Source organism: Sminthopsis crassicaudata, chromosome 2, assembly GCF_048593235.1.
Source record: "Sminthopsis crassicaudata isolate SCR6 chromosome 2, ASM4859323v1, whole genome shotgun sequence".
Taxonomy (NCBI): domain Eukaryota; kingdom Metazoa; phylum Chordata; class Mammalia; order Dasyuromorphia; family Dasyuridae; genus Sminthopsis; species Sminthopsis crassicaudata.
Genome location: NC_133618.1, coordinates 661,163,951 through 661,189,418, shown reverse-complemented (window position 1 = coordinate 661,189,418; position 25,468 = coordinate 661,163,951). Strand labels below are relative to the sequence as shown.

The 25,468-nt window shown below is 43.2% G+C and overlaps 1 long non-coding RNA gene across 1 annotated transcript; it reads right to left on the bottom strand.

Annotated features, from left to right (window-relative positions):
• Positions 1-997: 997 nt before the first annotated feature.
• LOC141553837 (uncharacterized) lies at positions 998-16,922 on the bottom strand. The gene is made up of 4 exons (XR_012485674.1): positions 16,765-16,922; positions 15,966-16,145; positions 11,880-12,345; positions 998-2,646 (listed from the first exon to the last, which is right to left on the bottom strand). It is a non-coding gene; the product is annotated as an uncharacterized LOC141553837 (long non-coding RNA).
• Positions 16,923-25,468: the final 8,546 nt, after the last annotated feature.

Sequence of the window (25,468 nt, the reverse complement as noted above, 5' to 3'; positions counted from 1 at the left end):
CCCTGACCTGATTACCATAGCAGGTGGAAATCTTACCCTGCAGTCTAAATACCAAAATATGTACAAAAACTCCTTATTCCACTTAACATCAGTACCTGGAACATGTACAACATTTATATGCTATGCAAAATCGAGTAGATCTGTAAACGAACAGCTCTTGTTACAAGAAAATTCAACAGATATCGCATTCCAAATAGCAGCCCTGAGTGAAACAAAGCTGGCAAATAAAGACCAGCTTACTAAAGTCAGAACTGGATACACATTTTTCTGGAGTGACTGGAGTTAAGGAAAGCACCTGGAAGTTGGTGTAAGTTTTGCAATCAAAACTAATCTAATCAAACTTCTATGCCTCCCAAAATGAGTGATAGGCTCATGATAATGCAATAATCCTCTGTAGGAAAGCACCATAGCACCATTTTCAGTACCTATGCTCTCAGAGTGACAATCCCTGATGAAGTCAAAGAAAAATTTCAGGAAGACCTGGAGACCCTCATCACCAGTGTACTAATAGAAGACAAGCTTACAATTCTGGGTGACTTTAATGCTAGAGGAGGTTCACACTACCAGCCTTGGGAGGAATGGATTTGGAAACAGCAACAGCAATTGTCCTGTACTACTGAAGACTTGTGCGTCTCATGATCCTCTCATCATTAACACTGTCTTCTATTTACCTAAACACAATAAAACTTCACGCATGCATCCTCGCAGCAAGCATTGGCATTTAATAGACTGTGTGATTGAAGATATAACATCTCATGACCTTCTCACCAACATTATATTTTATTTATCTAAATGCAATATGACTCCACTTAAGAACCCTTGCAGCAAACACTGACATTTAATAGACTATGTGTAAGATGAGACAGACAGGATGTCAGAGTGAGAAGGCAATGTGTAGTACAAACTGCTGGACTGACCATAGACTTATCCTCTCCAAGCTGAATATTTGCATTCAACAAAAGTGGTGGCTCCAAGGCAAAAAAAAAAAAAAAAAAAAAAAAAAACCCAAAACCAAAAACCTACCAAAAGAATTAATGTCAACAGATTAGAGCCTTCTCTGAGTGGGAATAGTTTGTTGCTAACAGAGGGAAAATTAAGACAACACACAGGTGGCAACAGTGGAGCAAAAAAGGAGTGGGAAGTTTTCAGAGATTTGGTGTATTGCATTTACTCATCTGGACCAAAAATCAAGATTGTTTGATGAAAATGAGGAGGAAATTCTGAAGTTACTGAATGAAAGATAAGAACTTCACAGAGCATAGCAGCAGAATGGTTCATCCATCTCTAAGAAGGCAGCCTTTAATTCCATCAAAAATAAAATACAAGAAAAGCTTAGAGAGATGCAAGATTCTTGGCTCAGTAAGAAGGAAGATGACCATTTTCCTCTGGTTGAAATCAATCCCTTCCTAGCTGAAGTCCCAACCAAAAAAGAGATTTTGAATGCCATTAAGATCCTTTCATGTGGCAAAGTACCTAGTGCTGATTCTATTCCAGCTGAGATTTACAAGGTGGTTCATTGCTCATACAAAAACTAATTAAAATTTTCTGGGTTATCTGATAAGATAAGGTTATTCCCCCAGGAGTTCAAGGAGGCCTTCATTGTTCGTTTTTATAAAGATAAAGGGAATAGATTGTCCTGTGATAATTATGGGGGGGTGGGATCTCTTTCTGAGTCCCTACTTGTGTGATGCTTGCCAGAATCCTCCTTAATAGGCTGATCCTACACCTGGAAGAAGGTTGACTTCCTGAGAGTTGTTGTGATTTCACAAGGGGCCAAAGAACAGTCGATATGATATTTGCTGCCCGATAACTCCAGGAAAAATGTCAGAAGTAGAACAGAGATCTGTAGACATGTTGTTTATAGATCAGCCAAGGTCAGTCACAAGAGCTTATAGAAAATCATGTCAAAATTTGTCCAGAAAAGTTTATCAGTATTGCACATCATGTCAGTATGCTTGCTTGGGTTCTGAATAACAGATGATGAAGTAAATTTCCATGAAGTGAAACAAGGCTGTGTTTTTACTCCCAGGCTTTTGAGCATGAGGTTTTCAGCCATCTTATCAAATGTCTTCAATGAGGATGAACATGGCATCAAGGTTGGCTACCTCACTGGTGATGGATTCTTCAGCTTGAAAAGGCTACAAGCCAAGACTAAAGCGGAGGGAGCGTTGGTGCATGAGTTTTGGTTGCAGATGATTGTGGACTCAATGCAGCCTCTGAGGCTGAGATGCAACAAAACATGGATGAATTCTCTGCTGCTTTTGCTGACAGTTAATACCAAGAAAACACAGGTGTTCTATCAACCAGTACCATACCATCCATATGTGGAACCATCAGTTACAGCAAATGGAGAAGTTTTGAATGCTGTGGATAATTTCAGTTACCTTGGCAGTATAATTTCCAGGGATGCACACATTGATAGTGAGGTTGACACACATATTGACAGAGGGAGCTCAGTGTTTGGAGGCTCTGAGGAAAAGTGTGGGAGAGAAGAAATATTAGACTAACTACCAAACTGAAGGTCTACAGAGCCATTGTGCTGAGCCCATTGTTGTATGTTTCTGAAATCTGGACGGTGTACCAGCTCCATGCCAGGAAACAGAATCGCTTCCGTTTGAATTGTCTTAGGAACATTCTGAAGACCACCTGGCAAGATAAAATACCAGACACTTGAAATAAGTTGCCAAACATTCAAATTCTATTGCAGAGAGCTCAATTCTGATGGGCTGGCCACATTGTTCGAATGTCAAATGTATGGAGACTTTTATGAAGAACTCACATAGGGCAAGCTCTCACAGGGAGGTCAAAAGAAGTGATACAAGGACACTCTCAAGGTCTCTCTTAAGAATTTCTGATTATATGACATGGAAGACACTGGTACAGGGCCACCCAACATGGTGTCCCCTCGTCAGAGATGGTGCTGGGCTCTATGAGCAATGCAGAATTAAATTAGCTCAGAAGAAACATGAGAGGTGCAAATTTGGAGAATCCACCCCAAGTATTCACAAGAACTACCTGTGTGCCTAACCTGTGGTAGAGCATTCTGAGCTCTTATTGGTCTGATCAGCCACAATTCAGACACATTACAACTTGTCTTTAATGTAGTGATGTCATTTTACTCTTCTTCAAGAACAAAAAACAACCATACTGTACTTCTAGCTTTTCTCACTCATCTCTAAAGAAATTGCTGTACCTTGACTTTGAAGGATTCAGCATCTTTCTTGTCCATCCTTTTCCTCCCCCAAAAATGATAAAAATAGATTTTGAAGAATATTAAGTACCAAATAAATGTGATATGTTGTTGATGCTTTAAAAGCTTTAAAGTTTGCAAAGCACTTTACATATTCTTATTAAAACAAATCTTGCTAAAGAGTCTGATTAAGGCTTTTAAAAAATGCTTGGGCACCTGGCCCAAGTGGACACCAGGGAGCAGCTCTCCTAAGTCTTGTTGTAAATCAGGGAGAGCTCAGCAGCCTGAGACTCCCACACACTGCAGCAATACCTCCCCCTTCAAGCAGAGCATCTGGACAGGGGCCCAGCCTTGCATGGATCATTTGTCTCAGCCCTCTCCTAAGAAGTAGCTCCATAACCCCCCAGACTGGGACTCCAGAGTACCATGGCCTTCTGCCTGCAAAAGATGGCTCCTTTTTGGAAATGGAAACCAAATTTGTGTAATGGCCCTCTTTGGCATTCCAGTGAAACCTATGAGCCTCTTCTCAGAATAATGTTTCTCATTTATATTAATAAGTGAAGGAGATGCTGAATTTCACTTAAAGATTCGTAAAAGCAAAGGTGGACTTTCTCATTGAAGCTCACAGATTCTATAAATTCTAACCACAGATACCCCTTCAAGGGAACCCCAGACTAAGAACCCCTGGTAGAGAGATTAATATAATTCAAAACTTCATACTATAGTGAATGGTTAAGTATGAATAATATAAACGAACAGACAATCCAAAGGCTTATATCTACTGTTACTGTAAGAATGTTCTTCTTCCTAAGTCTTGTACTGATGCTCCATCATGTATAGAGATGAGGGAAGCAAGCTCTGATCAGAAATGAGGCAGAATATTATATAAAGCTTATGTGCGGCTATCCCTGTGACACTGATCCCTACCACTTCTCTGGGTCTCAATCCTCTTACTGTAAAATGGAGGGGATTGCCCCTGCTTTTTCATGAAATAATGGCTTGTATAGTGTTTTGGAAGAAGGGAAGGGAGTTTCCTGAGTGGAATTGCTGGGGGATGTTGGGAAGAGAGAGCTGTGGCAGGAGTGTAAGGGTATAGTGGGAAGCATAACCCAAAGGAAATGGGAGTGGTGAATACAGGACACAGATGTCCAGAGTGGTGACTGGGGAGTCTAGATGACCCCAGGGGACAATTCAATTACCCACTAAGACTGAGAAGTTGTGTCTTTAGTGCAGGGAGCATATTTTTCTAAATAAATAAAGACGGGGAAAAAAGGAAAGAAGGAAGAAAGGAAAAGAAAGCTTTTTCTTTTTATTATTCTAGCTATTTCTCAATTCTGAGACTATTTGATCTCCGGTGAGTTAAAGGCCCCCTGAAGGTAAGGTCATGCTCTCTGTCATATTAGTGGCTTCCTTGCCATTGCTCCCTTATAGAACCAAGAGTGGGCCATGGTAGGAGGGGGAGGGAAAGGAAAGGTTTCATCTTTTCCACTGACCCCACTGACTATATTTTTCAGTCATCTCCCTTCAGGTCATTACTTTCATTCACTTTGGACTTGAATATGTTCCTAAACAGACTCAATACTGCTGTGCTTGCATCTGCCCTGTATTAGCTCTCCCTACTACACTTGCAAAGAAGGAAGAAACAAGCATTTATTAAGTGCTTACTAGATGCCAGGCACAACAAATATTATCTCATTTGGTCCTCACCTCCCACTTTAAGAAGTGCTACAATGATCTCCATTTTACAATTGTAGAAACAAAGGCAGATAGAGATTAAGCAGTTTCCCAGTGTCATGCAGCCAGGAAGTGTCTGACGCTGGATTTGAACTCAGCTCTCCCTAACTCCAAATCTGGTATTCCATTCATTGTGCCATCTGGCTAAGAAACAAGGTGCCTTCATCCCAGTCAAGCACCCATATGCTTTTCACTTCACTGCTTTTAACTTAATTAGCTTTGTCTGAAGAATGAGATGTGTTGTCCATCTCAAAGGGTTACATAAGGCAACAGTTTGTAAACCTCCAAACATTAGAAAAATGTTTATAAAAAAGAAAAGAAAAAATATAAGAAAAATATTGGGATCGTTATTAGAGTTCCCTCTTCACCTGTGCCCTCAAATGACCGTATTCCGGGGCTTTCACGCCTATCTTAGTCTGTGGGAGTTGGGACTGTGGGGCAGCAGGTTTGACTCTCCATGGTAGAGCTGGTTCCTGGTACCAAGGATGGATGACCTCACCCAGAAAAGCATGTTTTCCCCTAAAGACTGGAACTATCTTTTCTCTCCCAACCAGAACATTCTCAACTGCCCTTCCCATCTGAGTCTTCATTCTCCTCCCCCTCCCAGTCTGCAAGCTCATATGGAAAAAGGCTTTTTGGTTTGCTAATGGGTGGCCTCTCAATGGAGATAAGAGAAAGCTTTGGAAAATATGAGAAGACTCCTTCTCCCTCAGAATAACTCTTCAGACTCACCCTCAGTCTCCCTGGGCTGGGAGTTATTTCTAGTATTCAGAATATTTGACACCTAGCCATTCTCACTCTAATCTCTATTCTGTTTGTGATCCATGGTTGGACCAGTCTACAGCCAAGGATCAGGGTTAAAATGACCCAATTAGAGGTCAGTACATGATACTGATATTACTGTTCCAGGGAAGTCTCAGATAGCAGACCAGAAGAGATCAGAATCAAAGGCCCAGGGCCACAAATAATATGTTCAAAGATTCACCAAATGTTGGGATAGCTCCCTAATGGCTTCTCCAGGGTCCATTTCATTCTGAAAGAAGTCGAAGGACTATAGACTTTAGCAGAAAAATAGGAACCCCTGAAGGATAAGGAGAATAATTTTAGTGCCTTTCCTCTGAATCTATTCCCAATTTATCCTGCATATATCTTGTTGGTACATAGTTCTCTGCATAAGTCTCCTCCATTGGATGGTGAGTCCTCAGGTTCTTGTTGCTGCTGTTTCTTTGTAGTCTCCAGTGTCCAAGCCATAGTAAGCACATAATAAATGCTAATTGGCTGACAGTTGTTTTTGAGTTGTTTTGAGTTTTTTATGTATTTTCTGAATTTGTTTATTGGCTCCTTCAAATAGTTCTGAACTTTCTGTAAAATAAAGTCTGTCCTGTACCCACTTATACTTTTTACCTTGAGTTCTGTTAAGAGAGATGGAGACCCTGTTATTCACATGTAAGAATCTAGATAGAGATCTACACAAACTACACTCATGACTTTCCCAGAAATAAGGGAAATAAGTCAGAGATGAATATTTGGAGGAGGCCCATCACAGGATCAGATCTCATTCACATGAGCAGAGTTTGGGGGGGAGAGCTGTTCAGCCACTGGTTACATCAAGATTTAATCTAGATATAAATCTGGGCAGGAATTAAACATGCATCCTTGGCCTCCCAAGCCCTCATTTCTAACTCTGACAAACATGGCACCCAGAGATCATGGGGAAAGGAAGGATCCCCAAAGCCAATTCTTCTACTTTCATAGAAACTTTCATACTGTTTTCCAGGCTTTCTAACCCACCACCACTCCTAATCCCAAGAGGAACCAATGTGACCCATCTGTTCTCCTAGTCATGACAGCAGTCTTGGGTTCCAGTAACCCTCAAGCAGGATGGGTGACTCACTAGGAACCAAATATTTTTTGGACTATTAATGAACTCTCCCAGACTGTAAGAGAATAGAAGAGTGTGTAACTACACATTGAAATCATCAAGGAGAGAGGAGGAAGACTAAATGATGCAGGATGTGATGGGGAATTGGGAAGAGAGTGGGACTGGATCCATTTTACCAGGTTATTTACTCTTTCTAAAAGTTCCCATTCTGGTTAGTTTCCTTCCTCTTTCTGTAAATCAACAACTCCTACAGGTCCTGAGAGATTCCTGTCTCCATCTCCAGACATACCAGACACCCAGAATAGGTTCATCCTGTATGTTATAATTTCTTATAATAACATGTTATACCACAGTCATTCTAAGTTTGTCAGTTGTGAAAAGCTTTGTGCCCTGCCCTTCACTCCCCGAGCACCCTTTCTTGCCTTTAATGTTCCCATGGAGGCCCAGCATCCTCAGCCTTCTCCCAAACTTTATCTCCTCAAGAATCAGTGATAGATATTCCTCCATTTCCTCAAATTTTGTTATTGTTTGTTGTTCAGTCATTTTCAGTCATGTCTAACTCTTTGTGACTTCCTCTGGGGTTTTCTTGGCAGAGATACTGGAGTGGCTTTCCATTTCCTTCTCCAGCTTACTTTACATTTGAGGAAACTGAGGCAGAGTTAAGTGGGTCACACAGCTAGAAGTGTTTGAACTCAGGAAGATTTGTCTTTCTGATTCTAGACCTATATGCCAACTGCCTCCATATTGACATTGAAAACCACATATCAATATTATTTATATTTTATTGTATTTTTATTTATTTTAATATATTTATTATAAATCATCACATATTTATTTGGTTAAATCTTTTCTAATTACATTGTAATCTGCTCTGTTCTCTGAAGAATTGAGAGCTGGAAGGAGAAGTGTGTTTGACACTTCTGGGAAAGTCCATTGGATTAATTAAATGATCAGTCAACACTTACTTGGTGACAAGTATACAAAGAAAGGCAAAAGCAGCTCTTGCCCACAAAGAGTTTTCATTCCACTGGGGAAGACATATGCCATATTATCCCTACTAGATCCATGTTGAAGAGGCAGAGAAGATTGGGGGGAGCAGGAAAGGACACCTGCAGAAGACCTTGATGCAGGTCAGGGATGCCAGGGGGCAAAGGTAAAAAAGAAGAGCGTTTAAGACCTAGGGGACAACAAAGCATGGAGAAGTGTCCTGGGCAAGGAGCAGAGTCCTTTCGGAACCCAGCCATGGGGCTGAATGCTGGCCCTTTCACTTACTACCTGTATGACCAAAGGCAGATCACTGCCCCCACCTCCCACCTTTCTGAGCTTCTGCTTCCTCCTCTCTAAAAGGAAGGCACTGGACTCAGCGATCTGTGAGGCCTTTTTGGCCCCCAGTCTGTGTACCTTTGAGCCAACATGACTCACCCGTTGCATTCAGCAAACAATTCCTGGGTGGGTCCAAACAGCCTCCTAAAAAGCCGGTCCAGATCTCCTTCCCTCTGAGGACCCAGGCTCTCCCAGCACCCACTCTCCTCACCATCCTCCACGGCAGTTTCCATTCATCCCACCCACTAGATCTCCCCCTTCTCATCTTCAATCTGAAGGTCCCAAACTTTAACCCCGCCCTGAGCCAGCTGGGGCTCTGAATTCTCTCCAGAGGAGAAAGGCTGGGAAAAAGCTGGCATCCCATACCCGACAGCCCTCCTCTCCGGCTCCCAGCCCGTTTTATTCACTGGCTGGCCCTGGAACTCATATAATCATAGCTTGCCTTCAATTGTTGTTTCTTTTAACAGCAGCTTTCATCCAGCCACTGAAAACCTATCCTATGGACTTTTAACTCGTTACCTCCCACTGCCCTGAGAGGATCTTGTAGGGATAATATGGCATGGAACTCCTTCATTGGTATAAAAATTCTTTGTGGGCAAGAGCCGCTTTTGTCTTTCTTTATATACCTGTCACCAACTAAGTGTGGACTGATCATTGCCCTCCCCAGAGCAAATAGAGGAGAGGCAGGAATGCTACCCCAGAATCCTGGCTCAGGAAGAAGCGTTCTTCCTGGATGCCCCATGGAGGCTCCTGCTTAGTCTCAGAACATCCTCCCATCAAGGATCCCCCATCACGTTTGGACACAGGAAATAGCAGAATGCTATCTGTTTGCACTTCAGAACCTTACAGTAGTGAGGCTAGAATGAGGTCTTGGAGATCATCTTGCAGATGAAGAAATGGGCGGCCAGAGGAATGATTTGGACAAATTTTTATAGCAAGAGAATGGCAGGGCCAGGTCACTGAGACAGAAAGGCCTGTGACCTCAACCAAGAATCTTAATGTTCAACTAGGGGTGCTGTCTATCACACTGCCCCTATTAGGAGTGAACCCACATAAATAAATTATGTCTCCGCAACTAGAGATAGAAAGGTTCCTGGAAGCCAGAGCTAAAGCCACCTTACTCCAAGCATCACTTTCAGGCACTGAACTTGGGTAAAACCTTGAGAGGTCCCACTGGCTGCTTCCCAAGAGAATGACTTCTTCTTATGGGACCACCCAAACATCAACCCTCTCTCTTTCCCCCACTTCTGACCCTATCCAAGTTGTAGAAACATGAATTACTCATGGGTAATTCAAACAAATATTAGGAAAATTATAATGTTACTTAAATTAATTTATTTTTCACTTCTATGCCAAACTCCCAAAGGAATGTTTTATAGAAGTGGGGGGGAGAATAAATTCATGCAAAGAAATGAAAGATCAAAAATCCCAAAGGTAATAATGAAAAATAGGAAGGAGGGATTTGTCAGTACCAGAACTCTAAACTACAAAGCAGTAATCATTAGAATAATTTGGTACTGATTTTTAAAAAGATCCAGGTCAATCTGTGGAACAGATCAAATATAACGTACAACATGCAGAAGCAAGTACAGTAGCACAGGGTTTTATAAACTCCATGTGTTAAAATTGTGTCCTGTGCTAGTCCCCATGTAAAGCCTTCCCCTTTTAGCCTGAAAGATACGAATCATCCCAAAGATCAGAGGAGCATAATTTACAAATTGCACAGCAACCAAAATTCTCCACCCGGCAACATGTGCTAAATCAGTGAGAGCCACCTAGCCGAGGCTATCAGGGGTCTTAGGTCCCACGACAGGTAAATCCCAGACAAATTTAGCCATCCACAGGAAGGACCAGCACGAGATCAAATAGTTCATGATTTTGAGATGATATGGACAGGTTAACTTGGAATTTTATGATTTGAATTAACTCCAAAGGGGAGAGTTAAGAGTCTGCTCCCCCAAAAATAAAACCCAACTATACTGTTAGTACATTTACAATGCCCAATGAACTTAAAGAGGAAAAGAATCCATAAGTACTCACATATGTGATGGGGGGGGAAGAGAGGGGAAAAGAGAGAAAGAGGGTGAGACAGAGAGACAGAGAGAGAAACAGAAAAAAAGAGAGGGAAGAAGGAAAGAAGAAAAAGAGAGACAGAAGGGCAGAGAGACAGAGAGACAGACAGACAGAAACGAAGACAGACAAACAGACAGAGAGAAGGAGGCAGGGGGAGAGACAGAGACAGAGAAAGAGAGAAACAGAGAGGCAGAGAGACAGAGAGAGAAACAGAAAAAAAGAGGGAAGAAGGAAAGAAGAAAAAGAGAGACAGAAGGGGAGGGAGACAGAGAGACAGACAGACAGAAACGAAGACAGACAAACAGACAGAGAGAAGGAGGCAGGGGGAGAGACAGAGACAGAGAAAGAGAGAAACAGAGAGGCAGAGAGACAGAGAGAGAAACAGAAAAAAAGAGGGAAGAAGGAAAGAAGAAAAAGAGAGACAGAAGGGGAGGGAGACAGAGAGACAGACAGACAGAGACGAAGACAGACAGACAGAGAGAAGGAGGCAGGGGGAGAGACAGAGACAGAGAAAGAGAAAGAAACAGAGAGGCAGAGAGACAGAGAGAAACTTTTTCTGTGGCAGCAACGTTGGAAACTAAGGTGCTGTCAGCTAGGCCCTGTCCTGGCAGCTAGGTGGCACAGTGAACAAAGTTTGAGGTCTGAAGTCAGGAAGACCAGACTTCAAATTCAGCCTAAGGTATTTGCCAGCTGTGTGACCCTGGCCTAGTCACTTAACCCCATTGTGTCAGTTTCCTCATCTTTAAAATGAACTGGAGAAGGAAATGTCCAACCACTTTGCCAATAAAACCCCAAATGGAATCACGAAGAGTTGGAGACAACTGAACAACAACAAAAATCCAGAGAAAAACAACTTGAAAGACTTTAGACTCTGGTCAATGCAATGATAAATCAGGAGTCTAAAAAAATGAGGATGAAATGAGCCACTTACCTTCTGCCAGAGGTGATGAACTTAAACAAGAAATAAGGCAACTTCTCCTGATTCCTCCCAATTCGAATGTCTCCCCTCCATCAGTTATTTCCAATTTATCCTGTACATACCTTATTTGGACACACCTGTTCATGTCTTGCTTCTCCCATCAGATTATGGGCTCAAATGAAATAATATTTATAAACAACTTACTACAGTGTTTTGTATGCAGTAGGTGCTTAATAAACACTTATTGCATTCCACTTCTTAAAGAGTAGGAAATATACTTTGCCTTTCTTTGTATCCCTAGCACTTATCATAGCACCTAGTATATAGTAGGTACTTAATAAATGCTTATTGACTGACTGAGAAACATACGTTTTTGGTGATGGTTGTAAACTTCTTTACTGGATTGTAAACTCCTTGAGAACAGAGACTGTCTTTTGCCTTTTTGTTGCATCTCCAGTATTTAGCACAGTGCCTGAATCATAATAGCATTGATTATATGGATTGATTCATTGAATGAATGAAATTGTTTTGATGGGCTATGTAGATTTCTGTTGAGGGATTTGTTTTTCAAGATTTTTAAAAATATGCTTGATGGAGTAAGGAGGGATAGTTAATTAATTTTGGGTTTAATTTTAAAATTAATTTTAGATACGATCTGAAATTAAAATTTTAGGTTAATTTTAGATTCATCTAAAAATTAACATTTTAGCTTAATTTTTAAAAATACTTGTTAATTGAAAAATAAAGATTAAAACCACCTTTATAAAATCAACTTGTAGCTTTTCCTTTTTGTGCAAGATGGTGCCATTGAAGCATAATGTGAAGGGCACTACTCTGGGCTTTGATTCAAATCCAGCCTCCATCACCTATGAGTAGAGTGACTGTGGGATGAAGGATTTCAATTTTCTGGTCCCACCTTCCTCATTTATCAAGATGACCTTGAAAGTCTTTCCCAATGCAAATGTCTAAGATTCCCAAATTGAGCTGTGGAACTTTGTCTCCTCCTCCTCCCACCCAGAAAACAAAGGTGAAGGAGGAGGAGAAGCTGTGCAATCAGTAAGGAAATCTGGCTTCATGACTTCTTCATTAAAACATCTCTTCAGTGAACAGAATTGCTGTTGAAGTGCCTGAGGGGCTTGATTTCTCCTTGAAAGGTAGAGTAGTAGAGTGGATTTTTAACTTTGGATAAATTACTTTAACCTCTTCATGCCTCAGTTTCCCCATCTGTAAAAAATGAAAGCATTGAATTAAATCCTCTCCAAGATAACTTCCAGCTCTAAATTTAGGCTTCCATCATTCCTGTCCTGTCTTACCAATTTTCAGCAGTGAGAGACCACAGAGTCTTCAGAAGGTTAAGAGACTAGAGCTAGGTTGGAACAGGTTCCTGCTCATCCCCTCCCACCTGTTGTCTTTCGTCCCCTCCGGTTGCCGTGCTGTTCCAGCAGGAACTTCTGACCCTGGCTGGCAGCCCCGTTGGACTTTGGCAGGAGACCAAGCCTTCAATTACTTCCCAAACCCTTTGGAAGCAGGAGTGTCACTTCCCATTAGGGGATGCAGCTGGAAGAGGTCAGGGCCACAGAGAGCTGGAAATGATGGTGACAAATAAATCTCTAGCTCAGAGGACAATGGCCTTGCTAGGGAAGGCCCAGGGCAGTATTTGCTGTACAGTGCAGTTCATGTGCTTATACACATGAAGCCGGAGTCTGAGAGGGCAGTTCTCACTCATCATGTGCTTGCTGCAACAGCAAAATAGTAAAATCCTCCACCCAGTCTACAGAGAAGGGACGAAAATCCATCGAGGACTTGGGGGGAAGAGAAGAAGCAGCCTCAAAGAAAGTCCCCTGTCCATCTTATTAGTCTTTCTTTCATCCTCCCATTCACCTATCTCACATAGCTATTGTGATGGTCCCGTGAGCAATACTGCATCAATAAAGAACTAGTTAGACCTTAAAGTTCCATATAAAATGACAGGTCTTATTCATAGTATTTCTGTATGACCATACTCAAGTCACTGAATATAGCAGGAAAAAGGGGGTTGGTGGGAAATACCTGTTTCTTTGACCTAAGGTGCTGATGGTGGAAAAGGACCCCTCCTACTTTTCAGATTTGCCTTAAGCCAAAGAAATAAAGCATTAGTGGGAAAGCATTAAGTATCATAGTGGCAGGTTACTTACGTCCATAGGTTGGGGGTTTACGGGGGTTAGGGGAGACATTCGGACCACCCTCCATCACCCCCTCTAGTCAGTCTCCTCTCCTAACCACTGGCTGGGATGTGAGGGAGAGCTAGGCCGACCCCCTCCGTTCAGAAGCCAGAAGCAGGTCAGGGCTTTGGTTGTGTGGAGACAAAAGATCCATTCATCTTCCTCTCCCACCAGATGTGTGGAAGAGAAGGAAGTATGGGGGAGGGAGGGGGTCTGAGACAGGGTAGAGAGAGAGCCCTGTGGGAGTGAGTTTAGATGCTCTGTCCTTGATGAGCACCCTTCCTCCCCCCAGCATGCAGGTGAGACACAGATGTCATCACTCCCATCCAGGGGAGAAAGGCTGGAGTTTTCCAATGTGGTTTAATATTTGCACGTGGGGAGAGGGAAAGGGAGGGGGAGAGCTGTGGAGGAGAGAGGGGAAATGACCCCCCCCAACAACCATAGAACAGAGACAGACAAGCTCTCCGTCATCCCATTTCCACTCTGGGGGAGGAGTTGTGAATTGGAACCCCAGACTCTTTGGCTTCCTCATCAATAAAGAAGAGGCACCCAACGAGTCTCCTGGGGAGACTTCCCCACACACATATACACTCCCCAGTCTGTGCCTCTATCATAAAGGCAGAAGGGTCTGCAGCTCCTGGCTCAGACCCAGGAAGGGACAGAATCTATTTCATTGAGATGCCAGGGAGGCAGGCAGAAGACTGCTGAGTCGGCGAGGAAAAGACTGGCAGAATAAAAACGAGAGGTTAGGGGGTTGGGAGGTGGGGAACGGCAAGGGGGGCTGGGATGTATTGGATTTAAAGAAACTCCCCTCTGAGATCGACTATCATGGCAGAAACCATGTTTCTCTCAGCATAGGGGGCTTCTGTGAGTGAGAGAAGACTCTCTTCCTCCTCGAGTCTCTCCCCTGCTGTGGCCATTCTGGGCTCGGCCCTCAGGGATCTCCGTCCAGGCTTCCGATGGAAGCATCCTGACCATCTTTATGGAAGAAAAAAAGCCACTATGATCATGAAGTCGACTCTGGAGTCTGTTCTAATTCCTGACCGTCATCTTACAAATGAGAAATTCTCATCTTAGGAAGGCATGTCTCCCCAGTCTAATCCAGCCCCCTTCAGGTAATCAAAGCAATTTCCCTTCACTCTCCTTCTATAAACTACATTGGCTCCCTATTCCCTCTAGGAAAGACTTAGAGACTGGATCTATCTGTGGATTCATTGACATAGAATATTTTCACACAAAGAAATGCCCTCCAACAGTTCAGTCTGCCTGTGCTCTGCAGCTTAGTCTAGGAGAAGGGAGCAAGAATTTATTAAGTATCTCTTCAAGTAACATCTCATTTGATCCTCACAACAAACATTGGAGATAAGGACTATACCCATTTCACAGTAGGAAAAACTGAGTCAGAAATCAAGCGATTTGCCCAAGGTCACAAAGCCAGTAAGTATCCAAGGCTAAATTTGAACTCTGCTCTTGTTTCCAGGCTGGGTGCTCTATCCACTGCACCATCCAGCTGGTGGTAACCTGAATAAGTATCTTATGCAGAGTCACAAAGCTGCTCTGTCAGAAGTACGTCGCTGAACCTGACTCCAAAGACAGCTTTCTATCTGCTATACCCCACTGCATCTCCTTGCCTCTGGGCTAAATATAAACTTCTCTGCTTGGCTTTTAAAGCCCTTCACAAGTTGGCCCCAATCTATCTTTCCAGTCTCATTATGCAAGACTCCCCTTCCTGCAATCTTCAGTCCAGCCAAACTGGCTTTCTCTCTGCTCCTCACACACAGAACTCCATCTGCCACATCTTTGCCTTTGCACTGGTCGCCCCCCAAGCCTGGGAAGCTTTCTCTCCTCACCCCCAACTCGCAGAATCTCCCACTTCCTTGGAGGTGAAGCTCAGTCACTTCCTTCCACATAAACCCTTTTCTGTTCCCGGTTGCCCCCGCCCTCCCTGCCAAACTGCCATGTATTGAACTAGCTTCTGTTTATTTCCTATTTCCTCTGTATACACTCATAAATGTAGACTTATTTGTAAAACCCCCCGAAATCTGGAACTGCTTTGTTTTGGGAGGGGCTCTGTAACCTCAGTTATTAGCATAATATGTAGTACATAATGGCCTATAACAGATGTTTCCTGATTGATTGATTGATTCACTGTCAGAACTAGAACTGGGATTAAAATGCAGATCATCTGGCTTTAGTAACTCATTCAATAAATATTGATTGAATGAACTATGAACTCAGCACTCCTTCCACAGCATCACCTTTCCTTTCCAGATATTAGGGTTGTCCAAAAATATAACTGGAAAGAGGGTGAGTTTCCTATTTTTTGAGCTATCCAAGGAAAGTCTGAATATGGTCTTGTCAGGATGATACCAGAGGGGAGTATTACTCAGATATAGGTTGGACTAGATGGAGTCTGGGGTGTATTCAGCTCTGTATACAGTCGAAGAGACATGGATTAACTGAAAATAAATAAATGCACAGTAGGTGCTGAACATATAGAGTCCATATAAGGGCAGGTTCCATCCTTTATTCTCCTAGGCTAGTACATGGTGAGCACACACACACACACACACACACACACACACACACACACACACACACACACACACCATTGTTCTCAGGGTACAATATAGAGAGCCATACCTGAGAACAGAGAAGCATCTGCCCTCGGGGAGCCCAACTTGGGTCTTGGTGACATAGTCCAGCTGAGGAAGTTTGTCCCCTTCGTCTCCTTATTGCCCCATCGTTACATTTTCTTCCATGCCTAAGTAACTTTAGATGTCCCAGAAGCAATTTCAATGCATTCCTTCCCCCTAAAATAGACTAAAAAGAGACGGTATAAGATAGTGGATAGAGAGGGAGCCTGATTCCAGAAGACCTGGATTTAAATCTCATCTATGGCACATATTGGCAAGTCATTTAAATTTGGGGGTTCCCGGCTACTCTCTGAAACTATTCATTGGGGGCAATTGATGGTCTAATCAGTTAGAGTGGACGCACTGAGAGTTTTCTGCTCCAGTGAAAATCATAGCTCTAGGCTACCCAACCATTCCCACTGCCCCCCCCCACCAAAAAAAAAAGGATGGACTGGATGGAATGGGCTCCTTGCCCTGAAGGGAACCTCACAGCTTGAGAAAAAACCTAAACAGATCAATACTGACTCAAAAAAAATTATCCCATAGCAATAATAATCATGTCCCACTTTCAAAAGCATTTAGAACTAAGTGCTTTCTTTCCTACAAACTACTGAGGCAGGGAAATCCATGGAATGGGCTCCCTGCCCTGAAGGGAACCTCACAGCTTGAGAAAAAAACCTAGACTGATCAATACTGATTCCAAAAAAAAAATTATCCCATAGCAATAATAATCATGTCCCACTTTCAAAAGCACTTAGAACTAAGTGCTTTCTTTCCTACAAACTATTGAGGCAGGGAAATCCTACCTGCAAGTTTATCACCATTTTGGAAATGAGGAACAGCCTCCGGTAAGTTGTTCCTTTCCAAGTTCACCCAACTAATAAATTTCCAAGGATGCTGAGATTAGAATTCAGGTCTCCAGATTCCAAACCCAGAGGTCTTTCCACCAGCCTGGGCTGCTTCAAATAGGTCATTTCAGGCACTCTGTGACTGATGAGACAGTAGGGGAGTTATTTTTGTCTTCCCCGGCATCCCTCTCTCACATCACACCAGGTAGGCGGCTGCCTACTCTGTCTAGCCTCAGGGAAAGCCCTGTTCCCCACCACCACCACCTCCATTTTTTCTCTCATGGGGAGGGTCTATAGGAATTAAGAGGCCTGGGGTTTGACACGTCAAACACCATCAGGGATTCAAAGCCCTGATGTTGGGGGGCGGGGAGAGGGGAGCTGCCATCTGAGTGGAGTGTTCAAAGCCCCAGGGAGGAATGAAGTTTCAGCCAAATGGTAAAAATATAATAGAGTGCTGTCATTTCATCTTTCCATCAGAAGCTGAATAGTGGGGAGACAGGCTCAGTCAGGCAGCTAGTCACCTACAAGAGAAAATTCTCTGTTTCTTTGGAGAGCCTGCGTTTGAGAAGGGGTGAGTTCCTATCAGCAGCTTTCACTTCTTACTTCACTTCTCCATATCTCTCACCCCTCGCTCCCCTACAATGTTCAGTTACTCTAGTTTTCCCAAGGACTAAGACTTCAGAAGGCTTTTAGAACTCAATGTCAGATACTGAATCCTCCTGCCTGGAGACAGGGGTATGGTCTAAATCAGGGCTTCCCAACCTATCAGCTTCAGAATCCTGGGAGATGAGGGGAGTGCAGCAGGAGCTTGTAAAGAATCCCTACAACCCTAGAAGAATCTATAAATAATCACATTCTTATAGGCTGAATAAATGACATACCTCACTCATAAATTAATACTATTTTTCAAATGTAAGTAGGCACTGCTGAGCTAGATAAAATAAAAAAAATAGATAGAATTATAGGTTTAGAGCTAGGAGAAGTCTTAGAAGTTATCAAGTACAAGCTCCTCATTTTTTAGCCATCCTACCACACTCCTAGAGGCCTGAAATGTGCAAAGGAGCTGTCCAGGGTGAGGAAAAGAGACCAGGTGAGCCAACCACTGGGCCAGCCTGCTTCTGTGAAAACAGAGGTCCCTTAGACCCCCCCCAATGGCTGATGAGGTCCCCCAACAAGATTCCCTGGCTTTAGAGGATCTCAGAGACCGGATAGCCAGGCTTGAGGAAAAGGAGTTATGGGCCAATAGATTAGGACTGGGGGGAGGGGGAGAGGGTAACAAGAAGGAAAAAATGGATCGATGTCCTTGAGGAAGATGGAACAGAAAAGATGAGGGAAGTGAAGGAAAAGGAGGAGGAGAAGAAGGAGGAGGAGGAGGAGGAGGAGGAGGAGGAGGAGGAGGAGGAGGAGGAGGAGGAGGAGGAGGAGGAGGAGGAGGAGGAGGATGGAGTAAGCAAAGAGACAAAGAAGAAAGGGAAAGATGATGATAAGAGGTAGCCATTAGCAGTTCCTCACTCCAGTCCTGGAAAATTAACTCTCTCATCATTTGATTCCCCAAGGTAAAAACTGGAAAAGCCCCCAGAGTGGGTTCATGGTCTCAGAGAAGTTTAGGGATTTTCTTAAGATATACAGTGAGCTGAGGGAGGAGCTTCAGCTTGTTCCTGAGCCAACATTCAGCAGAGTTCCTCTCCCAGTTCATTTAAACTTCTTTGACAGCTTTCAGAGCCTATATTAAATGTCCAACTTTCTCTCCTTTCAACCCTCCCCCCAGTCTTCTTTCCCTACAAGAGTCTAGCAGTCCAGTCATTCTCCAGACATTTTTTTTCTTCTTCTTTACTTCTGTTCCTATTCCTAAGCACCTACCTGCTGCCTGGCATGTTCACCCCCACATATATGCCCATCCCTACCTCTTCCAATTCTAGTCCACCTTCAAGAGCCAATTCAAAGTCTGTGATCCCAGTGAGAGAAAAAGAGACAGAGAGAGAGAGAGAGAGAGAGAGAGAGAGAGAGAGAGAGAGAGAGAGAGAGAGAGAGAGACAGAGAGAGACAGAGAGAGAGACAGAGAGAGAGACAGAGAGACAGAGATAGAAAAAGAAAGAGGGAGAGAGGGGGATATAGGAAATGAGAGAGAGAGAGAGAGAGAGAGAGAGAGAGAGACAGAGACAGAGACAGAGACAGAGACAGAGAGACAGAAAAAGAGAGAGGGAGAGAGAGGGATATAGGAAATGAGAGGAGAGAGAGAGAGACAGAGAGAGAGAGAGAGAGAGAGAGAGAGAGAGAGAGAGAGAGAGAGAGAGAGAGAGAGACAGAGAGACAGAGAGACAGAGAGACAGAGAGACAGAGAGAGACAGAGAGACAGAGAGAGAGAGACAGAGAGAGAGGGCAAAAGAGAGAGGTGGGGAATAGAGAGGAGGGGGAGAGAAAAATGTATATTATATATGTGTACACACACACACACACACACACACACACACACACACACACACTTCCCTTGCTAGGCTGAGCTTTTAATATATAGCATAGTGGGTGAGAAGAAGGCTTCTCCTGAATTGAGTAGAATTTATGGAAGAGAGGGATTCCCCTTAGACTAGAAGGATTCACGTGTAATGAACCCGAGCAGCTTTGCTAGCTCAGAAATGCAAGCACTGCAGTAGACATGGCAAAGGCAGGGAAAGACGCCATCTCTCAGAATATTATAGATCAGACTTAGATGAAAGAAAAATCCTGAGCAAGGACTTGGGGTGAAAGCAGAGACATGCCGAAGTGGGGGAAGCAAGTCAAGGAGGGACAAGAGAAGTACCCAGGACTGAGGACTAGGGGTAGCAATAGTATCAATGACAATGGAGACAGTGACTCTGCAGGTTTATTTCCTTTAGTTTCAAATATCAAATTCTTTCTTTGACTTCTTTTTAACTTGGATTTTTTGATGATCACCAGTCTGATGCTTTTTTATTTTTTATTTTATTTTTCCAAATACATGCAAAGATAGCTTTCAACCTTCACCCTTTCAAAACCTTAGATTCCATATTTTTCTCCCTCCCTACATAGCAAATAATCTAATATAGGTTAAATATGTGCAATTTTTCTAACCATATTTCCATATTTATCATGCTGCACACTTTTTTTTGACTTTTAAAGTCTTTCACAGCCTAGTCCCTTCTTACCTTCTCAGGTTATGCTTTATTTTAGCCCTCTTCTTCCCCCACCCCTCTCCCACACACATGCTGTGAGCCAGCAGACACTGGCCTCCTGCTGTTCCTCAAATCCAACACTCCATCTCCCAACTTTCGCCTTTACTTTAACTCATCAGCCCCACTTCTTAACTTCCCTTGCTTCCTTCAAGACTCAGCTCAAATACCATCTTCTAAAGTTAGCCTTTTCTGGTCTCTATCCCTACCTTCACCTCAGCTGCCAGTGCCTTCCCTCTGGGATTCTTGTATAATAATAGAAGCAGTAGTCACATTTGTATAGTTTGCAAATTTCTTTTCATATGTTAGCTTATTTGCTCCTCAAAACAACCTTGGAAGGTATTAGTCCCATTTTCCACCTGAGAAAACTGAGGCTGAAAGAGGATGGATGACTTGATAGTAAATATCTGAGGAAGAATCTGAATTCAAGTCTTCCTGATTCCAGGCCCAGCATTCTGTCCATTGTACCACATAGTTGACTGCAGGCTTGTTATTAGTTTTTTAAAACCTGCTTTCTTTTCCATTAGAACAGAGCTTCTTAACCACTCACAACTCCTTTTTGCCTAAGAAATTTTTGCATAACCCCAGGGATATAGTATGTAAAATAGGTACACAAATCAAGCATTTACTGATAATAAGTCATAATTTTGTGATCCTTACATTCAGTTATGAGACCCTATAAGGAGTCATGTGACAGTTTAAGAAGCTAGGCCCTTGAGAATAAAGATAGTGCTGTTTTTTGCTTTCCTGTATATTTTTTGGAGTTAGAACCTGGTAAGCGCTTAATAAATGCACATTGACTGACTGACTAGCTGAGGACTTCTAAGCTAAAGCAGGATGGGTATGGTGACCAGTCTGAACTAAGCAGAGTTGTCCGGACAACAGACTCCAATAAGACACAATTCCAGGGACATCCTGAGATAATGAGTGCGGGGGGGCCTCCACCTAGGGAAGCCTCAAGTGGCCAACACTAAAATGGTCTGATTTTATCCTTATTGCAGTGACTTTCTTATTCCACTGTAAACTTCTTCCCACAGGCTAGATTCAGGTCCAAGGTCCTTTTATGTCTTTGGCTATCTTGCAATCAAGATCCTTATTTTCAAAATGTTCATTGGTCACTAGCCAGTGAACTGAGAAGAACAGAAAGAACACTGGCTCCCAAGTTTAGAGAAGCTTGTGTCTGTGTGAGATGAACTCCCTGGACCTCAGTTTCCTCCTTTGTAAAATGAGTGTTGAACTGGATGAACTCTGAGGTCCCTTCCAGCTCAAAGTCTAGAAAGAAGGACAGAAACAAGCATTTATTAAGCTGTTGCTGTTCAATTGTGCCCCCCCTTTATTAATTATTTATGAAGCTACCACAACCCGTTCCAAATATTCCCATCCAGGCTGACGGCCTTTTATTCCTTTGCCAATCACTGTATGAATGGACTCCAGTTTTCTCATTAGACAGTTCACTTTTTTCTAGTTTCAAATTGTCTGTCTTTCCTAGCATGTGATCACCAGGTGAGCCAAAGGTGCTGTTCCTAGCTAAGTCTCCAAGTTCCAATGTGGGGCTGACACATAGTAACCTTCTCAGGTGACACACAATGCCCCCTCCTTAGTGACCCTACTGGTGTGCAAGGCCAGGGACCTCCGTCAGAGCAAATCTCTGGCCTATTGCTAAAGCTATGAACTAAAAAAACTATAACTAGTGGTCAGGCTAAGAAAGGAGATTTTGACCTTCCTCCATTAGTTCTTGAACTCTCAGGGAAGCTGGTAAGAAGTAGTAGACAGATATTACATTGTTTGCTGTCTTGGGGAGGTGGGAAGTATGGGAGGGAGGGAGAAAAATTGAAACACAAAGTTTTACAAAAATGACTATTAAGAACTATCTTTATGTCTATTTGGAAAAATAAATATTATTGAGGAAAAAAGTAATAGAGGGTATTAAGGAAAGAGCACTGACTCTGGATTTCCACACCTATAAAATAAGGAATTTGGACTAAATGGCTTCTGATGTCCTGTCTAGCCCTGGATCTAATGTGGGGACACTGTGGCAACAGTTTTCAATGGAATCCAACATGAGAAAACTCCTTGTGTAATGATTACAATCTCTTTCTCCCCAATACTCACTAGGGGGACTGTGTTTCCCATTCAGCCCTCCATCCAACATGACAAATGGTTGCAAAAGCTCGTGCATTTGACTTAACACGGTAACAGAAGCCCAAACTTTTGTCACGAACTCTATAATAAGCAGTCTTTCACTTTGTATGCTGCTTAACGGTTCATCAAGTTTCTCACCAAGATATTATCTCCTGTGATTTCCACAATAGCCCTGTGACATAGAGACAAGGGGTATCTTCAAACTAAAACTCCTCCCCAAACGCGTGCTATCAACCCCAGCCCTGGGAGAGGATCACATTTTCACCCAACCCAGAACAGGCCCCAGAACTCCTGAGGGAAATAATAACTCAGATTTGCATAGCATGTTTAGGTTTTGGAAAGCAAATTTCTTTACAAGAATTCAGTCAGCTACAAGAATTCTCATTCCTGTTTTACAGAAGAGAAAATTGAAGTCTACAAATAAAAAGGGATGGGGCTCAGGGCACAAGGCCTGTAATTATAAAAGCTGGGGGCTTGAACTCAGAGCTTTGACCCCAAGTTTATTTTACTTTGTATTACAATGTAAGATTTACTTTTGGCTCATGCCCCTAGACTCATCCTATCATGAAGAGGAGGGGGAAGAGAGAGGAGAATTCTGGATTTCCCCAATTCAGGTCTCATGTTTTCTCATTTGCTAGGTTTCCACCTACATCCCATCCACATCCCATCCCCTTCTCTGATAAAGAAGCTTTACATTTACATTATTCCACAATCTTCTTTCCCAGCACCCATTAGCACCTACCTGGCCAGGTTGGGGCCCTCACAGGAGAGGTAGAGTGAGCTCCTTCACTCAAGCATAGCCTCCAACCAAACCAGGAAATGACTCTAGTCACAGAAGCAGCCACAATGTCCGGGGTAGGGGGTAGGGGGGTGGGTTTCCTCTGTCCCTTCTCTAAATACCTTCTTCATTATTCAAGACAAATTCACCCCAAGGATCTTAGCACTAAAACAGGGATCTTAGAGACAATGCAGTCCAAACCCTCATTTTATGGATGAGAAAAGTACCCAGCTCATAGTCACCTAGCTAGAAAGTACCAGATCCAAGCATGGAAGGGGAACAAGAGCCTTCCTTCTATCAATCAGTCAATCAAACATTGATCTGTGCAGGCACTAGGTGCTAGGAATAGAATGGAATGGGGTCTGACATCATTGCCATGTGCAGACTCTGGAGATACTACTTTGGGGAGAGCTGTGATGACTTGTAGTACAGATGTTTTGGAGAGGTCTTGGGTCATGTGTACACATTCTGTAACTGCTTCAGGTCTTCTCACTGAAGAGGAGGCTTGGGGATTGTCCGCAGAGACATTGTCTCAGCCTCCGTCTCATCCCTTTCTGCTCTTCTGGTTTGACTCCCTACTCCAGCTCTGATGAGAGATGATGCGAGAAGGGGAAAAGCTTTGGGGCTTTCTCCACCTTGAAGCCCTTCAATCCTTAGAAATGAGCTTTAGTCCTTGGTCCCTGGGGTTTGTTTCTTCCCATGCTAGATAAAGGGATTGGAGGCTCCAGGTCTGTGGGTTCCATCTTCCTCATGTTCCAGATATGGCTTTTGCCCCTACAGCACTATCAACGTCATGGGGATCAAGGAGTGACCTTTGGGACCCAGTCTAGCAATAGCTGGGACGAAGCTCATCGTACCATGATGCTCTATTTGGACTTGAAGTTGGTGGAATCAATAGGAATTTAACTAATTTTTGAGTCTATTTTTCCCAAACACTAAGATGGTAAAGACCAGAATATGCCTCCTGGTACCAGGAGAAATAATGATATAACTTCAAAATCAATTTTTTGTGGAAACTAATTAGCTTTAAGTAGTTAAATGGAACTAGTTACTGGTTCCTAATGAGAAGAAACCCTTGAACCCTGAGAGGCAGGTATAGGAAGCCCGGCCTGGAATCCTGGGCCAGAGTGGAACAGACTCACTTCACAAGACAAAAGTGAAATAAACACCTGTCCTTCAGGAGCTTACTCTCACCAGGGGAAAACAACATGGACAAAGACAGGTACAAGGTAATTTTTGAGAGCAAATATTCACAGCTGGAAGGATAAAGAAGGAAGCATTTGAATTGAATCTTGAAGGAAGTTGGAGCTAAAAATGGCAAGAGGTAGTTATGAGATGAAGAGACAGAGAGGTAAGGAGGGAGTTCATTCCAGGATTGGAGGCAATCAATACAAAGGTAAGGTGATAGCAAATGATGGCATATATAAGGATCAGAAAGAAAATTAGAGTGTATATGAAAGAAAATGCTATTGATCATTGTTGATTTTGGGTTCTCAAATGCCAAACAGGATTGAATATTTGATCTCTGATGTAAGAGGAATTGAACAGACGAGCGATGTTATTGGACCTTCCCTTGGGGAAAATCACTCTGGCATCTGTATGGAGGTTGGATTGAAGTGAAGAGAGATGTGAGCCGGGAAGGCCAATTAGGAGGTTATTATGATGGTCTGTGTAAACTATAATGAGTATTTGAGTGAGGGTTATGAATGGACGGGAAGACAGATGCAAGAGATGTTGGGCAGATAGAAACATGGTTTGGTAATTAACTGGAGGGGGAGACAGTGAGAATGGAAGAGTGCCTTTGCTATGCCATCTGCAAAATGGGTAGGAGACCCACTAAACAAAAGACTTCCTGGGACTTCCCCCCTTCCCCAGGCAAAGCAAAGTAGGTGTTCTTAAGCAGGACTGACTTCTCGGTATTGGATTATCATGTGTGTGTGTGTGGTCAAGTAGCGTCATGCAGAGCAGACTGACTTCCTAACTCTGACCACAAACCAAGCCCCTCATGCTCCTGCCTCTGGCCTAGTTTGGACTCTAGCCTGGCTGCACACATTCGCTATAGCCTTCTCACAAATGCAGTAGGTCACATGGAGAACCAGGAGAGGGGATGCGAATGGCTCGGTGCCATCCCTCTCCATTTCTGGAGAAAAAGCTCAGATTATGCATCTTGCTGCGGATGGGCCAGAAACAGTATCTAAATATACAAGAATGGCCTGTTTTCAAGTGGGGGAACCCGGAGGAGAGAGAACTGAAAAAAGGTTCCAAGAACATGATGATATAAATCCAAGCAATGAGAAGTAACCGGGGGCTGCTGGAACACAGGAGCAGATGGAGCCCTGGAGGGAGGAGGGAGGCTCATTTTGTTGCTGAAACATTAAGGTGTCCTGATGGGCAGGGGAAGGGGGAACCAGAGAGCAACAGAGCCGGCCCTTAGCTACAAGTTCAACCATTCAGAATGACATAGAAGTGACCTCAGGAGTGACCTTCACCTGGCCCAGTCATTTTATTTCACAAAAGACAATGAGATTTGGGATGTGAAAGGACTTTGTCCAAGGTC